Source organism: Camelus ferus, chromosome 17 (genome assembly GCF_009834535.1).
Source record: "Camelus ferus isolate YT-003-E chromosome 17, BCGSAC_Cfer_1.0, whole genome shotgun sequence".
Classification (NCBI taxonomy): domain Eukaryota; kingdom Metazoa; phylum Chordata; class Mammalia; order Artiodactyla; family Camelidae; genus Camelus; species Camelus ferus.
The window spans coordinates 17,040,500-17,056,798 of record NC_045712.1 but is presented as its reverse complement, the minus strand read 5'-3'; the positions used below and the strand labels follow the sequence as shown (position 1 = coordinate 17,056,798).

Genomic DNA, 16,299 nt, shown 5'->3' with positions numbered 1-16,299 from the left:
CCTGATCATCCTGCCAAATACATAAGAAGATTTGGAATGAAAGCACAGCACAAAGTTAAATGATAAGATGATAAAACATCAATCAGATCTGGCTCTTACACTGGCAGCATTTAATCTCAAAGCAATGAGGCTTGTACAGGATCACGACTACCAAAGATTATCTACATGGTACTTTGCCACATTATTTATTTTACCTCAGTTTTTTTGGTCTCAGATAGCTCTATATCTTGCTTCATTGAAAAGTGCAATAGGTAACATCCTAAGAGAAACAGAATATTGAAGATAACATCCTTAAACACCAATACAGAGTTGGTAAGTGCAGGTTTTCTTCTAATAACAATCCTTACCATTTCTTGAGAGCTTCTGTGTGCCCGATACCTTGCTAATCATTTTATAAAAATTGTCATTTAATGCTTCATAGCCATTCTATGAGGTACTTCTTATAATTAGCCTCATATTATGGAGGAAGATACCAAAGCTCAGAGAGGTTAAAGCAGTTAAGTGACATCACACAGCAAATAGCAGAAATCTGAATTAGTCCTTTTAAAGAAAAGAAACAGCAAAGGATGGGTATTTGTAATCATGAAGCACATGCTTTTTACTATTAGAAGACAGAAGAGAAATCTTTTTAACCAAAAAGGAGTAAGTGGAGATCTGAAAACTTGAAGTTACAGTCTACAATTCCTCCTTCCACTAATTACTGATATTAAAATGCCACTCTTTCAGATATATACTTTATATTGACAGTGTTCGTGCTTAAAAGAGCCTTGTTTCAGGGCTTAAAAATACCAACCAGAACAATAACACAATGATCAAATAATTCCATGTCAAGATTATAGTAAACAGGCATGTAACACCAGTGTTCTATTTCAGTTCATTTCACTTACTACCCTTAAACCTTCTATGTCTTCCAGAAAAACTCTCTAGATAGGCAGGTGATTCACCAGTCAGAAATCAGGCACATTAAGAAGTGAGGATGCCTGACGCATGCCAGAATAGTCTGCATTTGGTGAGTAGTTCTAGAAAACACAGCAATGTCTCACAGTCCAACAATCTTGGGGGGCAATCTTGCCCAACTTTGTAAACTTTGCATAAACCTATGGGTTAGTTTCAAGTGACTGTGGAATGAGAGAATAGAAGGCAGGGCCAAGAGCAAGTAGGCAAACAATGTAAAGTGGAAACAGGAGACTTGGTCTTGACTGAAAGCAAGAAAAAGGATACAGTATCTTTATGCTCTGACGCATGGGGCCATTCAATATTTATATCTGTTACACATGCTAAATTGTTCACTGAGACCTCAGAATGGGAGCAACTATCAAGGGAGTCAAGACGAGAAGGGGTGAGAGAAAAGGAGAGGGGTATACACATGTGAGTTCTAGGGGGGCGTTAAATGAACACAGCCCACTGACAACATGCTGGGGAAATTTCGCCCCATTAGCACATTTCCCTTGCTTTATTGCTATTTTTTAAATGCATATTCAACTTATCCAGTGAAACCATTCAGAGACATACAAAGACAAGTAATTATTTTGCCCTGTCTTCAATTCTTTTTATAAGATTTATTCTTCACTTCCCAACGTATGCCACTATGTCTTTCTCTGACCAAGAACAATTCCTTGCCATTTTAGGAGATATGTTTCATATCAGAAGCATCCTCCTGCTACAGCTAATGTCATTTCTTTTTCATGATCATTCTCAAAATCATGCAAAGCATAACAACTTGACTTTGTAACTGTTTAACCTTATTTTTTATACATAAAAATTATGAAATATATGTAAGTGCCTGGTGGGGGGAGAATAATATAGTAGCATGTCAATCAGGTAACAGTTAAACTACATTTCATGGAAAGGAAGGTAATGCTTTCTTAAAAAAGTGAAGTCATCACTCCTTTATTTAACTGACATAATATTTATACTCCCAAGTTTTAAGTGGCAGCTACAAATAGAAGATGGGAGAGAGTAAATTCTCCAAGGGAATTGAGCCCTGAAATTTTTCCATTTTAAGAGTGCTATTTCATACGTACGTGGGAATCTTACTACTATTACAAAGATGCGCATAGTAGGTCCGTTATACCGAACTCTATGAAAAATTTTAAATTAAGTAAATGTTACCTCTCTGAATACTGTCACTTCCTTGGATGCTCAGCAGCAGGGTGCACGAAGATTTGATAGAAGGTCTCGGCAGGCAGGCAGTCCTAGGATACCTACACCATGAACGAGAAATTCACATGATCATTTCAGCAGTGATCCAAATGTCTTCTAGGTACAACTTCATTAGGGACATTCACCATGAATACTGAGCTAGCATGACTGCATTGGTTCTGTTAAAAGGTCAGAATAAAGGCACATGTGCGATTCCTGTAAAGTATTATTACTCTGCACAAGAGAGATCGCGACTAAAGAGTGGCTTCAGTGACTCCTACAAGATCACATAAAGGAAGCAGCAGAATGGTGCTTTGACATTTCATCTTCTCATTTCTCATCCTGGGCTGTTCTGGCTGCATTATTATTTGACCCTCCTCAGATCCAGCCAGTCTTGGCACTCGGGTATTCAACAACAAGTCCAGCAGGAAGAGGACTTCCCTGGTTTTGTGGTGGTCTATGCCAAAGCATTTATCTGAAGAGTATTTTGCAGGTCAGTTTACATCTTGTCCTTTGAAACTCTGGTGTCCATGAGAATCTGAGGGAACCTAACAATGGAAGGAATGTGGCTTTTTGGCCCTACTGGCCTGAGTTTGAATTCAAGTAATGTATTTACTATCTGTGTCTTATACAGCAGCTGAATTTCATTGAACCTTACTTTTCACCTCTGCCAAATGGGTATAATAATATATGAAGGGTATATTTATCAAGAGAATAATTTTTTAAAATGAGGATAAAACACCAAGGACTACTTCATGGCACATGTTAGGTGCTCAGGCAAAGTGAGAACCCCATGCCCCACGCAGGGACAACTCCAAAGGAGAGACGTGACAGAGAAACCAGAGGAGACCCACTGCGCATAAATCGCTCAGTGACAACGTACTAATTCGCCAGCTGATCAGCTTCTCTCTGCTCAGACTTCTACTTCTGCTTTGCCTTCACTTGACCTTCTTTGAAATAAAAGTATCAAAATTATAAACACCTATTCATTTCCTAGGATTTTGTTTAAAGGTAACAAAAGGTTTATTTCCTTTCTTTATCTTATGGTTTTTGGTCTGTATCATGTTACATGATCTGCTCACGCAGTAACTGAAAACAGGTAATCATTTATTCAACAAATATTTATTGAGTTCCTACCAAGGTGTCAGGTACTGTTCTCTCCAGCAGTAAACAAATAGCCCCAAATCCTGCCTTCATAATGCCTGCATTCTGGTGAGGGAGACAGATAGTAAACCAAAATAAATATGTAAAATACAAGACTGGTTAAAAAGTACTGCATGCTCCGTAGAAACACAGAGTGAGAAAGATTATGAGTGTAATCGGTTGAATTATGGCTTTTTCACCTGTGCCAAAAAAAAAAAAAAAAAAAAAAAAAAACGTTGAAGTCCTAACCCCTAGTACCACGGAATGTGACTTTATTTGGAAAAGAGATCAATACAGATGTAACTGGTTAAAACGAGGTCACACCGGAGTAGAGTGGGCCTCTATTACAAAAGACAATCATGTGAAAATAGACACACAGGGAGAATGCCATGTGATGACCAAGGCTGAGATTAGAGTTATGCAGCTGCAAGCCAAGGACTGCAGGCAACGCACTGGAAACTAGGAAGAAGGACTTCCCTGCAGGTTACACAAGGAGTGTGGCTCTGGTAGGACTTCATTTTCAGACTTGTAGCCTTCAGAACTGTGAGAAAATAAATTTCTATTGTCTTAAGCCACCCAGTTTGTGGTACTTTGTTACAGCAGACCTAGGAAACTCATAGTGAATCTGGAGAAATAGTTGCATCTTTAAGCGAAGAGATAATGAAGATCTTACCCAAGAGGATAACGGCTCAGGAAGGACCTCAGTGAGGTGAAGATGGTCATAAAGATGGCTTTGGATGAAGGAAGTTCCAAGCAGAGGGAACAGAAATGCAAAGGCCCAGGGCAGGAGAATGTTTGGTGGATTACAAGGACAGTATGGAGGCCAGTGTGGCTAGAGCAGGGAGGGGAGAGTGAAGCACGTGAGACAAGGTCAGAGCCATGACAGGGAGCTGGAGGGTGCTGGACTCTGGGGCCATTGGAAGAACTTGGTCTTTTACTTGCAGGCCAGCAGACAGTGCTGAGCAGAGCTGGCATAAGATCTGATGTACATTTAATAAGATCTTTCTGGCTCTTTGAAAAAACACTGAAAGGGCATGGCCACGTAAGAGAGTCCTGCAGTAACCCTGGAGAAGAAAGGTTCTGGTCAGATAGCACAGAGGGTAGGGAGAAGTGAGCAGTTGTCTGCTGCATGTTTTAAAAGAAGATCCAAAAGGATCTGCAGTGGTCCACAGGGAGAGAGATACGCCAGAGTTCTTGATAATAATCTTCTCAAATTGCCAGACCAGACAAAGATAGTGGCAATATATTTAACAGCAGAGAATAAATAAACAGAATATTTAAGGAACTCCTAAAATCAAGAAAAAGATGAGTAAACAAATAGAAAAAAAGGCATGTTAAAAGAGAAAATCTCAATGGACAGCGAACATAAGAAAAAAACAAAAAAAGCTCAGCCTCACAAGAGGAAAATGCAAATTAAAATAATGGAATTCCATTTTTCTTCTATGAGAATAGTAAACATGAAAAAGACAAATTCAGTGTTGTTCAAGATGTGGAAAAAATAGCATAGTCCTCTAGTTTACTTCTGGCAGAATCATGAATTGGTATATCATTCTAGTGAGTAATTTTGTTGCATTTATCAGGAGTAATACTACATATATCCCACTGCAGACTGATACTTCTTGTGGGGTACACTGGGCTCAAGCAACACAGAGATATTTATCAAAAAGATTATTGCAATGTTTTGTTTTGTTTTGTTTTGTTTTGTTGTATAGCAAAACTTGGAAGTGACCTAAAAGTTGCCCTGAAAAGGGAATAGGTAAGTAAACTGTGCTATATTTTATAGAATGGAATATTATTCAGCTGTTAAAAGGAATCAGTTGGTTTTATAATCATCAGTATAGATAAGTTTCATAAATAATGTTGTATTAAAAAAAACAATAAGAATTTAAACATACAAACATAATAGTACATATTAGTTGTGGTACATCTATGTGTACAAAAAAAAAAATAAACAACAGACTGATTAAATACATCCTAAATTTATGGTAGGGAATTCTGGGGAGAGGGTGTAGGCAGTTGAGAGAGTGGAGAGTGAAAGGAAAGATAGGATATGGTAGTTAAAAGGGTATTGGTTTCATCAGTAATTTCCTTTACAAGAAACAAACACACAAACTGGAATTAAATCTAACATACATAAACAGATGCTCCTTTTTCGAAAGTAGAAATACAGGTGTTTTTCATACTATCTTTTGTGCTCATTTGTATTTTAAAATTTTCCTCTAAAGAAGGAAGGAAAAACGGAGATAGGGAGGGAAGGAAGGAGACAGAAAGAGAGGAGGGAGGGAGGAAGGGAAGGTGGAGGGGAGGGAGGAAGGGAAGTTGGAGGGAAGGGAAGAAGGAAGGAAAGACACCCATCACCAGTTCTGATGCGCACTTAACTGGTCACAGAGGGTTGGTTTCTTTAAGGATTAGACTCAGAACTATGTTTTAATAATCAGTGAGAAGGATGGTGATTCCTCCCACCTTGGCTCAGCTGGGAGGACTGAATTTAAGTTCAGCCAGCAGAGGGAACCATCTGTCATTTGGAAAGACACTAGCCCTCAGCCAGGAGAACCAGTAGCCTACCCCTTCAGCACACACCAGCGCCTGTGGAACCACAGGGAAGAGGGAACGCACACTTACAGAGTAAACTGAGAGCACACCATGGACATCTTTTCAACCTTTCTAAAGGGCTCGCTGTAATTTTATAGAATCAGGGGAACAATATGCTTGATTAGTTCTTCAGCAGACTTAGCAATTTTGCTTTTTATATTTCTCTCCTTGAAGCAAGTTTGCCATTAACCTTATATGTCCTAGGGCTTGAGATTAGATTTTTTTTTTCCCCTCCAAACTAGAATTTTTGCTTTAAAATAAAAACTAGCTTTAGGATCATTCTTTTTTTTTTTTTTTTTTTTTTTGGCCACTAATAACCAAAAGACCCTCTCTGAGGCAAGGAGGTCATTCTTTACTGAGGCTAGAATTGTAAAGAATGTTGCTTCTCTTCCTGGAGGGAAAATCTGTGGGAAAAAAAAAAAAAAGCTTGCAGGAAAGTTCAGTAATCATGAAGTGAAAACCCAAAAGAACCTGATGCTTCCTCCTGGGTCAGTACTGTGTTTAAAAATGCCGTATACGTACACTTCCTTGAGAGACCCGAAGGCACTGAAGAAGCAGTTAGCCAAACCGTTAAAGAAAAATCTGGCAATCACCACATCTTTACATAATGCACCCAGGAGGCAGAGAGCAACAGTTTAATGCTGGATATGCCTCAATTGCTTTGCCCCACCACAGCCCTAATATTTAAGTATCATCTTTTTGTGTGTGTCATCCTACAGATGGGATTTGGGTTGGTTTCTAACAACAAAACAAACAAACAAGGTAGACAGGGCATGTTATGAATAAGTTACCAATGTCAATGCGCTATTTTGTGCCTTTGAATCTGGGTGATGATAAATGTGATCCCGCACGTGGAAATTAGACTTTTCAGAGCTACTACACTGAATCATTTAATTTGTCTGGGTAAGTACTTACAATCATGTGGCTGCTCTGCCCTGCAATAAACATTGGATGTTCAGATGAACAAATGAAATATGTGATAACTCCTTATAAATGGAGCCGCACCAAAGGGCATTCAGCAAGGGGGCTGTGCACCAGAGTATGGCTGGAAAAAAATTACACTCCAGTGCCCTGAAAATGAAAATAAAGAATCACATGGCCTCTGGTTCTACACCTTCTGCCTCTGGCTAGAAACACAGCTGAGGCCTCACAATATAATGATGGGGAACTGTTGCTATTTGGGGTTGTCACAAGATAACTTATCACACTATTCAGGACACATGAGGACACTATCAATTTGTTCCTTCAGATCATAAACCTGAGGATGCTTTAGCAAAATAGCATAGGGAGAACATTTCTGCATAGTGGTTAAGAACATGCATTTGAATCCCAGGCTCTACCAACCAATTAAGTGCATGGCTTTATCGTAGTCATCAATCTCCTTTATGCTCATTTTCCTCATTGGTAAAATGGGGATAATAACTTTGCCTTCCTCATAGAGCTGCAAGGGGCTCATTTTATGTAAAGGGCCTGGAACTTGGTTAGAATTCATAGAAGCAGTTACCATCGCCTTTTTTAAAAACATCGTCATTGGCATCATAATTGTTATGTTTAACAGAAACTTTATTTTCATCCACTTTCCTCATTTTCATTCAAAGTTCATTAAAAGCACATTGTTGGTAATTAATGACTTTCATTCTGTTAACAAAGTATTTATTGAGTATCTAATAAGCACCAGACACTGTGCTAGGGGCTGGGGCACTAAGGCGATCAAAATCAAGCAAGATCTATGCCTCCTGGAACCTATTAGAGGAGACAGACACTAGTCAGAAGGCTCCCACAGGGCGTATATGTTTCCCAGCTGAGGAAAGAGCTCTAAAGGAAAGGGGCAGATCCTTCTAAGAGATACTAAAAAAAGGAAGTTGAATTTAACATGAGACCAGAAGGATGAGAAGGTGGTAAAACAAGGGGTGGAAGGATGGTCTTCCGGGGAAAGAGAACACAACATTCAAAGGCACAGAGTTTATAGCATGTCTTCATTGTTCCTGAAAGTCAAGTCAGTGCAAAATTGTCTACTGGATGGTCCATTTTAATTGAACAACTATATATCCGATACCTACTGTGCGCCAAGCACTGTGCTGAGCCCTAGGACACAGTAACAAGCAAGACAGATAGGAATCTGTACCCCCAATCTTTCCTCCTGATACTTATTCCTCTATTTGGAAATCACACTAAAGTCAATGTTTACTTTCTAAGCAATAAATTCCACCTTTAGTTTTGATCCCAAAGAGATTCTACCAACTTGGAAAAACTGTAATGCTTTCTCTGGTCGGAAAAGGAAAGTTACATAAGCTAAAAATTCCTTTTCTGCTCTAGGGACCAGGAAAACTACAAACAAATTTAGTTCATTCATTCCATGGGCATACCAACATATACTAGTAAAGACGGTCACATTTCTGTCTTATGGGTAATTGTTTTATTACTTGCACAATACCTTTAATTTAGTAAAGAGCCTCAAATTCTTTGGGAAATTGGTTAAAGAGAGGAAAGACGGGAAAGTAAAAAAGGAACATAAGGGGAGTTTCTTGAGGTCTGGGAATTGTCCAAAGTGCCTTCTGCAGTTTTCACAGTACTTTTGGATGGATGAATAGATCAATGATAAATACAAAACTCTCCTGGCTCAACTTGTGTTCCATTATGGGGGATGGAGTGGGTGAAATTTGCTTACTTTTCTCTAATCTCCAGTTTGAGAGGAAGAGCTCAAAAAAGTAGCTGAAAAGTTTAGTTGTCACTGTTAAGCAGCTCAATAGAAGAACCATGGAGACCACAAGAAGAGAGAGGTAAGAGAACTTATAGGTATCCTTACAGATTTATTTCAGGCAATGAGGTCCTTGTAACAGAACATTTCTCTCTCTTTCTCTAGTGCTAGTCAAAACAAGAGAAATGTCATAATTTAAACTGATGTCTAAGTAACAGGGGAAAATGTTAAGTTTCTTTATGACAAAATGGAAATACATTTGCAATTCTATTTTCTGATGTTCTCTCAGTTGTTTTGGAAAAAAAACCAGTTAGTCCTTTTGCTTTAAAATTCCCCATTGGGAGAACTAAACTATAATCTATATGGTTAAATACCAGAAAGAGGAGGAATAAATTTAAAAAGAAGTTTAGAAGACATCCACTTTATCAATATCAGAGCATCGTGGAGTTTAGTCTTGTTTATGGCTAAATCCATCCCATTTACAGCAAAAAACAACAAATGTTGCATTCAAGGCAGCATTAAAAACTCTCATCCTTGTCATTAGCTCAATATATTAATGAGACTTTCTGAATTAATCTCTGGTCACGAACTGTTGATGTGATATAACAGCAGTAAATAGTGCACAGATTGCTTCAAGTAGCTGGCTAAGACCAGTTTCATGATGCTTCAGTTCTTTGACAGGTAGAAAATTAAATCATTTCTGCATTCACCTAAGATTAAATCATCTCTGTATTCTAAGATTGAATCATTTCTGTATCCCTTAGAAACTCTTCAGGGCTAACAAGTACATCACTTCCCCAACTAGTCGATAAACTGAAAAGAAAATAATATTAAGCAATGGTACTTGAGGAAATAGTTAAAACAAGAGACTCAGAAAACAAGATTGTGAAGATATATAATGAGATTCTCAAAACGGCAAGGTGAAGGAAGGAGGGAGTCACATCTGAACAACGAATGTTTTTAAAAGGTAAGTTATTCCTTAAAGCAATCACCAAAGTGTGAGAGTTCCTCCCATGGTTCTCCACCTTACTCTGAAAGGGAACTTCTTATAATGCAAGACTAAGAGAGCCAATTACTTCAGCACCAAGCTATATCCTAAATCTCCGGACTTGGCAGTTCAAAAAAAAAAACTCTTGGAAAATGTTCTTATAAAATCTTCACTAAGAACTGTGACTTTATAAATATAGACTCTAAAAGAATGAATGAAAACTAAGCAATTAGATAGCAAAGTAGAGAAGAGAGAGCACTGAATAAAAGACCTAGTGGTTTCAGGTGTACCTCCACAACTAACCAGCCCTGAGATTTAGATAGTATTTATAATAGAAATCAAAATCATAAGAAATTAATAATTACACAGTACTTAGTATGCCAATAGCTTTCTGTACATTGTCTAATGTAACCCTTACAATAGCGTAAGAGGGAGAAACTCAAAATGCCACACTGGAGAGAAGAGAGTTGAGTAGACCCCCCGGCTGCTCTAAGTGGTAGGATCAGGATTCAGACACAAGGTTCTCCAACTCCAGAGCCCAACCTTTAACGATGCATTCTGCAGACAAGTTCAGTAGCCTCCTAAGAAGATCTAAAAGGCTTCTTTCAGCAATGAGGTACTACAATTTATGAGGCAAGATAGGATAATGGAAAAAGCTCAGGCAGGTTTTGAAGTGACTTTGTGGCCCAGGATGTTGCGGAAAAATGTGTTATAGCTCTGTGTCACAGCTCAATCGTGACACCAACCTGGATCCAGGAGACCAAGCAGCACTCAGAGAGTTGGAGAACTCAGGTTTATTATGCCAGCAGGCCAAGAAAAGTTAACACTTCAAGCTCTGGACCCAGACCGTAGATTTACACAGACCTTTTATAGGCTGCCAGTTTTACACTTTGCAACATCATATGCAAATAAAGTATAACAGAAGTTGACCAACCAGGAACAAGCTTTGTAGAAATAGACCAATCAAGAGTGAGCTCCATGCAAATAAAGTACTACAAATGGACCAATCATAAGTTAGGGAAGTGGACCAATCAGAAGTGAGAGTAATAACCAATCAGGAGTGAAGGAAATAACCAATTAGAAGTGAGCTCAGGAAACCAATAGAATTCTAGGTGTAAGTTAGCAGCTTTAGAGGCAAAAAGTGAGGTAGAGCCTCTGGACCAGGGAACCGGAGGGTGCTGGGAGGAGTGCAGCAGCCCTGCCTAGGGGTCCTGCCAGTCTTTTTATGGGGCTTCCCACCTCAAGGAGAGCAGCTTCTTCTCGAAGCCTTGGATTCTCAGATAACACTACTTAATCTACAGGCTGTCCTAAGCATCAGAGGTAATACTAGAGCTACTAGCCCACGGTAGTAATGATGATAGCTAACATTTACACAATGCTAACTATGTATCAGGGACTAAGCCTTTTTCACACATTGAATCACGTAGACACAATGACCTAAAGAATACTATTATTTTTATTCCTGTTTTACAGAGGCATAGACAGTTACCTGAACTGGGATTCCAATCCAGACAGACTGACTCACTCAACAAATCATACATATTGCCTATTGGACACATAGTGATACACAGAGGACCCCTGCTATTTCCCAAATTCTATGTTAATCTCACACAGAGTTTAAGATAAATTCAGGAGACTAGAACAATCCATATGTATATCCAGATAATCTGGCTACTTCTGGCATTCAGCAGATTATACTTAAAAAAAAAAAAAGTGACTTCAATAGGAACTAGGTAGAGGATAATGCATCACATATATCATCTATACATACATAGCTAACATTTTCTTTACTCTCTGTTTCCTGGCTGATTGCTCCCTTCATGGGATGTCACATTGCTTTCATTTTACTTGTAAAACCACCGAAGCTCTATAAAAGTTGCTCTTCTGCTTTCAATCTGGAAGAAATTCATCCCTTAGGTTTATTTAACCTAGTATATAAAATATTATTTCAACATGTAATAAAAATTAACAAGATATTTTACATTTTTATATGAAGTTTTCAAAATTCTTAATGTGTTTTACATTTACAGCCCACCTCAAGTCAGACCAACAATGTTTCAATGCTAAGTAGCCACATGTTGCTAGTGGCTACCATAGGAGACAACGTAGGCCTAGAGTGATTGATTGGCTTCCAGAAAGTCTTGGTTGTTGATAATTCTAGGTCTCTTCTTGGGCTGGTCAAAGTCCCCAGAAAAGTGTCTTCTGACCTCCTACCTGGCTGCCATTCCTCTGGGATCTAAACGTGGAAAAGGGTGGGGGACTTTCTCTTAATCCCCCTGTTTTCTTCACCATAGCTCTGTCCTCAGCTTTGCCTGGTGACCCCAGCCACAGATCCTGTGGTTCACCCCCTCCAGTATCCCACCTTGAGGAGTGGAGGGAGGGTGAGAGGGACAGTTCCCAGGCTCCACAGGTTAGGCAAGGACTCTGGGATCTAACAGTTATGTGTTGTTTCTTCAACATTCTCTTCATATTCCTTCACCCCCACTCTCATAGATTTTTAATGCCACTAATCCCTGGTCCATTCTGGGATCTGCCTAGATTTCACCTTTTTTTCTTTCTACATCAGTGCCTGGCCTTTTAAGGCAGCTTCTACAATTATATTGTTTTCATCTTCTCAATTCTTTTTGTTTATATGCCCCTCCCTCTTTTTAGTTAAGCTTATTTTGAGATCATTGTAGATTCATATGCAAGTTGAAAAAAAAATACAGAGATTCCATGTACCTTTCACCCAGTTTTTCCTAATGGTAACATCTCGCAAATCTATAGTACAGTAACACAACTAGAATTTTGACTTCGGTACAATCAAGATACAGAATACTTCCATCACCTCCATCACCACAAGGATCCTCTTACTGCCCTTTTATAGCCACATCCATTGCCCTCTCATCCTGTACTTCCTTAGCCCTTGGCAACTACAATCTGTTCTCCTTTTATATAATTTTGTAGCTTTAAGAATATTATGTAAATAGAATCATACAGTACGTAATCTTTGGGGACTGGCTTCTTTTTTCCCCCCACAGCCTAAATCCCTGAATATTCAGCCAAGAAGCTGCATGTCTCAATGGCTCATTGCTGAGCAGTGCTCCATGGTGTGGATGTGCCACTATTTCTCTAACCATTCACCCAGTATAGATTATCTGGGTTGTTTCCAGTTTGGGGTTGTTACAAATAAAGCTATTATGAACATTCGTGCACAAGTTTTAAGTGGACATAAGTTTTCATTTCCTTGGGATAAATGCCCAGGAATATAGTGAGTACACATTTAGTTTTATAAGAAACTGCCAAACTATTTTCCAGAGTGGCTGCACCATTTCACATTCCCAACATCAGTATATGAGTAATCCAGTTTCTCTGAATTCTCACTAACGTTTGTTATTACCACTATTTTTAAGCCATTCTAATATGTATATAGTGACATATAATTATGATTTTAATTTGCATTTCCCTGATGGCTAATAATAAAATCTACATCTTTTGATGTGCTTACTTGCCACCTGTATAATCTCTTCAGTGATATATCTATTCATGAATTTTGCCCATTTTCTAATTGGATTGCTTGGTGTTTTTACTGTTGAGATTATCATGTCTTTACATATTCTAGACACTAGTTCTTTGTCAGACATGTGGTTTGCAAATATTTTCTCCCAGTCTGTATCTGTCTTTCATCCTCTTAACAGAGTCTTTCACAGAGCACTTTTAATTCTGATGATGTCTAACATACCATTTTTTTTCCTTTTATGAATTGTGTTGTTATGCCAAGTCTGAGAACTTTTTGCCTTGCCCTGGATCCCAGAGATTTTCTCTTATGTTTTCTTTCGAAATTTTATAGTTTCATGCTTTACGTTTAAGTCCATTATACATTTTGAGTTAATTTTTATGTAAGGTATAAGACTTAGTTTTAGGTTCATTTTTTTGCTGATTGCTCCAGGATCAATTATTGAAAAGGCTCTCTTTTTTTCCATTGGAAAGACTTGCACAGTTGTTAAAAATCAGTTGAGAATATTCATTTGAGTCTATTTTTTGGCTTCCCTATTCTCATCCATTGATATATGTGTTTATCACCCCATGAATAGACACAAAACCACATGGTAACTATATAATAAGTCTTAAAATCAGGTAGACTGATTTCTCCCATTTTACTCTTCTTTTCAATATTGTTTAGTTCCTTTGTCTTCTTATAAGGTTTAGAATAATCTTGCCTATATTTTAAAAACCATACAGCAATTTTGATAAGAGCTGCATTAAACATGTATATCAATTTGTACAGAACTGGTAACTTGATTATGCTGAGACTTCTAAATCATGAACATGGTATGGCTCTTCACTTATTTAGATTTTCTTTGATTTCTGTCTTCAGCATCATGTCACATTTAGCATACACGTTCTGTAAAATGACTTATTAGTTATATCTAAGTACTTCATAATTTTGAGCTATTGTAAACTGTATTTTTAATGTTCATTGATAGCATGCAGAAAAACAATTGATTTTTTTAAATTATCTTGTATCCTGCAACCTAACTGAACTCACTTAGTTTTAAGAGGTTTTTTTAAGATCACTTAAGGATTTTCTAAGTAGAAATCATGTGATTAGCAATAATGACAGCTTCCTTTCTTCCTTTCTATCTGCGTGCCTTTTATTTCCTCTTTTTGCTTTATTGCGTTGGCTAGAAATTCCTGCACTATGTTGAATAGGAGCAGCAAGAATAGACATCCTTGCCTTACTTCTCAGACTTAGGGGAGAAGCATTCAGTCCTTCACTAGTTGGTATAACGTCAGCTGTGGGAAATAAAAAAGAAGCTCTTAATCAAGTTGAGGAAGTTCCCCTCATTCTTATTTTTCTGAGAGTTTTTATGAAAAATCGGTGTTGAATTTTATCAAATACTTTTCTGCATCAATTGACAAAATTATGGGATTTTTTTTCCCCTTAAGTCTGTTACTATGGTGAATTACATTGACTGGCCCTTTAATATTGATCCAGCCTTGCATTCCTGGAAAAGACTCCTTTGGGTTACAGTGCATGATTTTTTTTTTTCCTGAATTCTACGTGCTAATATTTTGTTAAGGATTTTTGTGTCTATATTGATGAGGGTTATTGGTACACCATAGTTTTCCTTTCTGTATGCTTTTGTCTGACTTTGGTATCTGGGTAATACTAGTTCATAAAATGAAAGTGTTCTCTTTTATTTCTGGGAAGAGTCTATATAAAACTGGTGTTAATTCCTCTTTAAACGTTTGGTAGAATTCTCCAGTAAAATCATCTGGGCCTGGAGATTTCCTTTTGGGGAATTTTAGAATCATGAATTCAATTTCCTCAATAGTTACAGGGCTATTCAAATGATCTATTACATATTTGGTGACTTGTGGGATTTTATTTTTCAAGGAAAGTGGATCTTTTTTCTAAGTTGTCAAATATATGTGTGTAGAGTTTTTCATAGCATTCCTTTACTGTTTTTTTTTTTAATGTCTGCAGGGTCTATAGTACTATTCCCTGTTTCATTCCTGATATTGGTAATTTTTTCTTTGTCAGTCTTCTTAGATGTTTGTCAACTTCATTAACTTTTTCAAGGAAATAGCTACTCCTGCCTTCTTTTAATTAATGCTTGCATGATACACCTTTCCCCATGATTTTACCTTCAATCTGCCTCTACTATTATATTTGAAGTGAGTTCTTTATACACAGTACCTAGTTAGATCAGGTTTTTTAAACAATTCTGCCAATCTTTAAGTGCTATATTTAGACCATTTAGCTTTAATGTAATTATTAATATTTTAGGACTTAACCCACCATTTTACTTTTGTTTGTTTTCTGTTTTTTCTCTCTGGTTTGCACTTTTCTGTTTTCTTTTCCTGGCCCTCTTGTAGACTCTTAGAACATTTTTTAAAATTCTGTCTTGATTTATATAGTTCTTTTGTGTGCATCTCCTTGTAAAACTTCCTTAGTGGTATTGCATTATATATTCATAATTTATCATTACCTACTGGTGTCATCTTACCAGTTTGAGCAAAGTATAGAAAGCTTACTTCCCTTTATGTCCTGTTATCATAGTCCATTTATAATATAATAATCTTAAATATTTCCATCATTTCCATCCATATCAAAGAATACTGTAATTTTTGGTTCAATCTTCAAACATAATTTAGAAATCTCAAGAGGAAAGAGTAAGATTACTATATTTACCGATACTTTTGCTTACTGTGCTTTTTCTGGTGTTCCAAGGTTTCTTCTTTTTTTTTTTTTTTAATTATTTCCTCTCTGTTAGCCATTCTTTTACAGTAGGTCTGCTGGTGACAAAATCTCTCAGTTTTGCTTCATCTGAGGATATCTTGACTGCCCCTTCATTCCTAAAGGGTGTCTTCACTGGTATAAGATTCTGGGTTGACTCTGGGTTTACTGTTACAGGATTCTGGGTTGACTGTTATTATTATTCAGTGCTTGAAAGCCTTAAGTTCCTGAATCTTAGCAGAAACTTAAAAATAAAACATGTCTGGAGAGATAAAAATGTATATATATACAATAAGCTGCATCCTATTGAGTTGTAATGTCATAGGCTACTAGGAACTTTGATTCTAGCAGGAGGAATAGACATGTAAGAAATAATAACAATGACATGTGATAAGTGCAAAAATGCAGGTATATGCTGGTCATGGTGCTGACATCAAGAAAGTGAGCGGCACTGCTTGTGAGAATCAGCAGACGCTTCTGATGTGTGAGCGAGATTCTGAAACATTGGTAGTA

The 16,299-nt window shown here is 37.5% G+C and overlaps 1 protein-coding gene across 7 annotated transcripts in view; it reads right to left on the bottom strand.

Annotated features, from left to right (window-relative positions):
* Positions 1-16,299, bottom strand: part of FHIT (fragile histidine triad diadenosine triphosphatase) — a 1,254,006-nt gene that overhangs the window by 895,229 nt on the left and 342,478 nt on the right. For all 7 annotated transcript variants that reach the window (XM_032458165.1, XM_032458163.1, XM_032458162.1 and 4 more), the window contains one exon: positions 2,113-2,204. The gene's annotated coding sequence lies outside the window, so the exon portion shown is untranslated. The remainder of the gene's footprint in view (positions 1-2,112; positions 2,205-16,299) is intronic.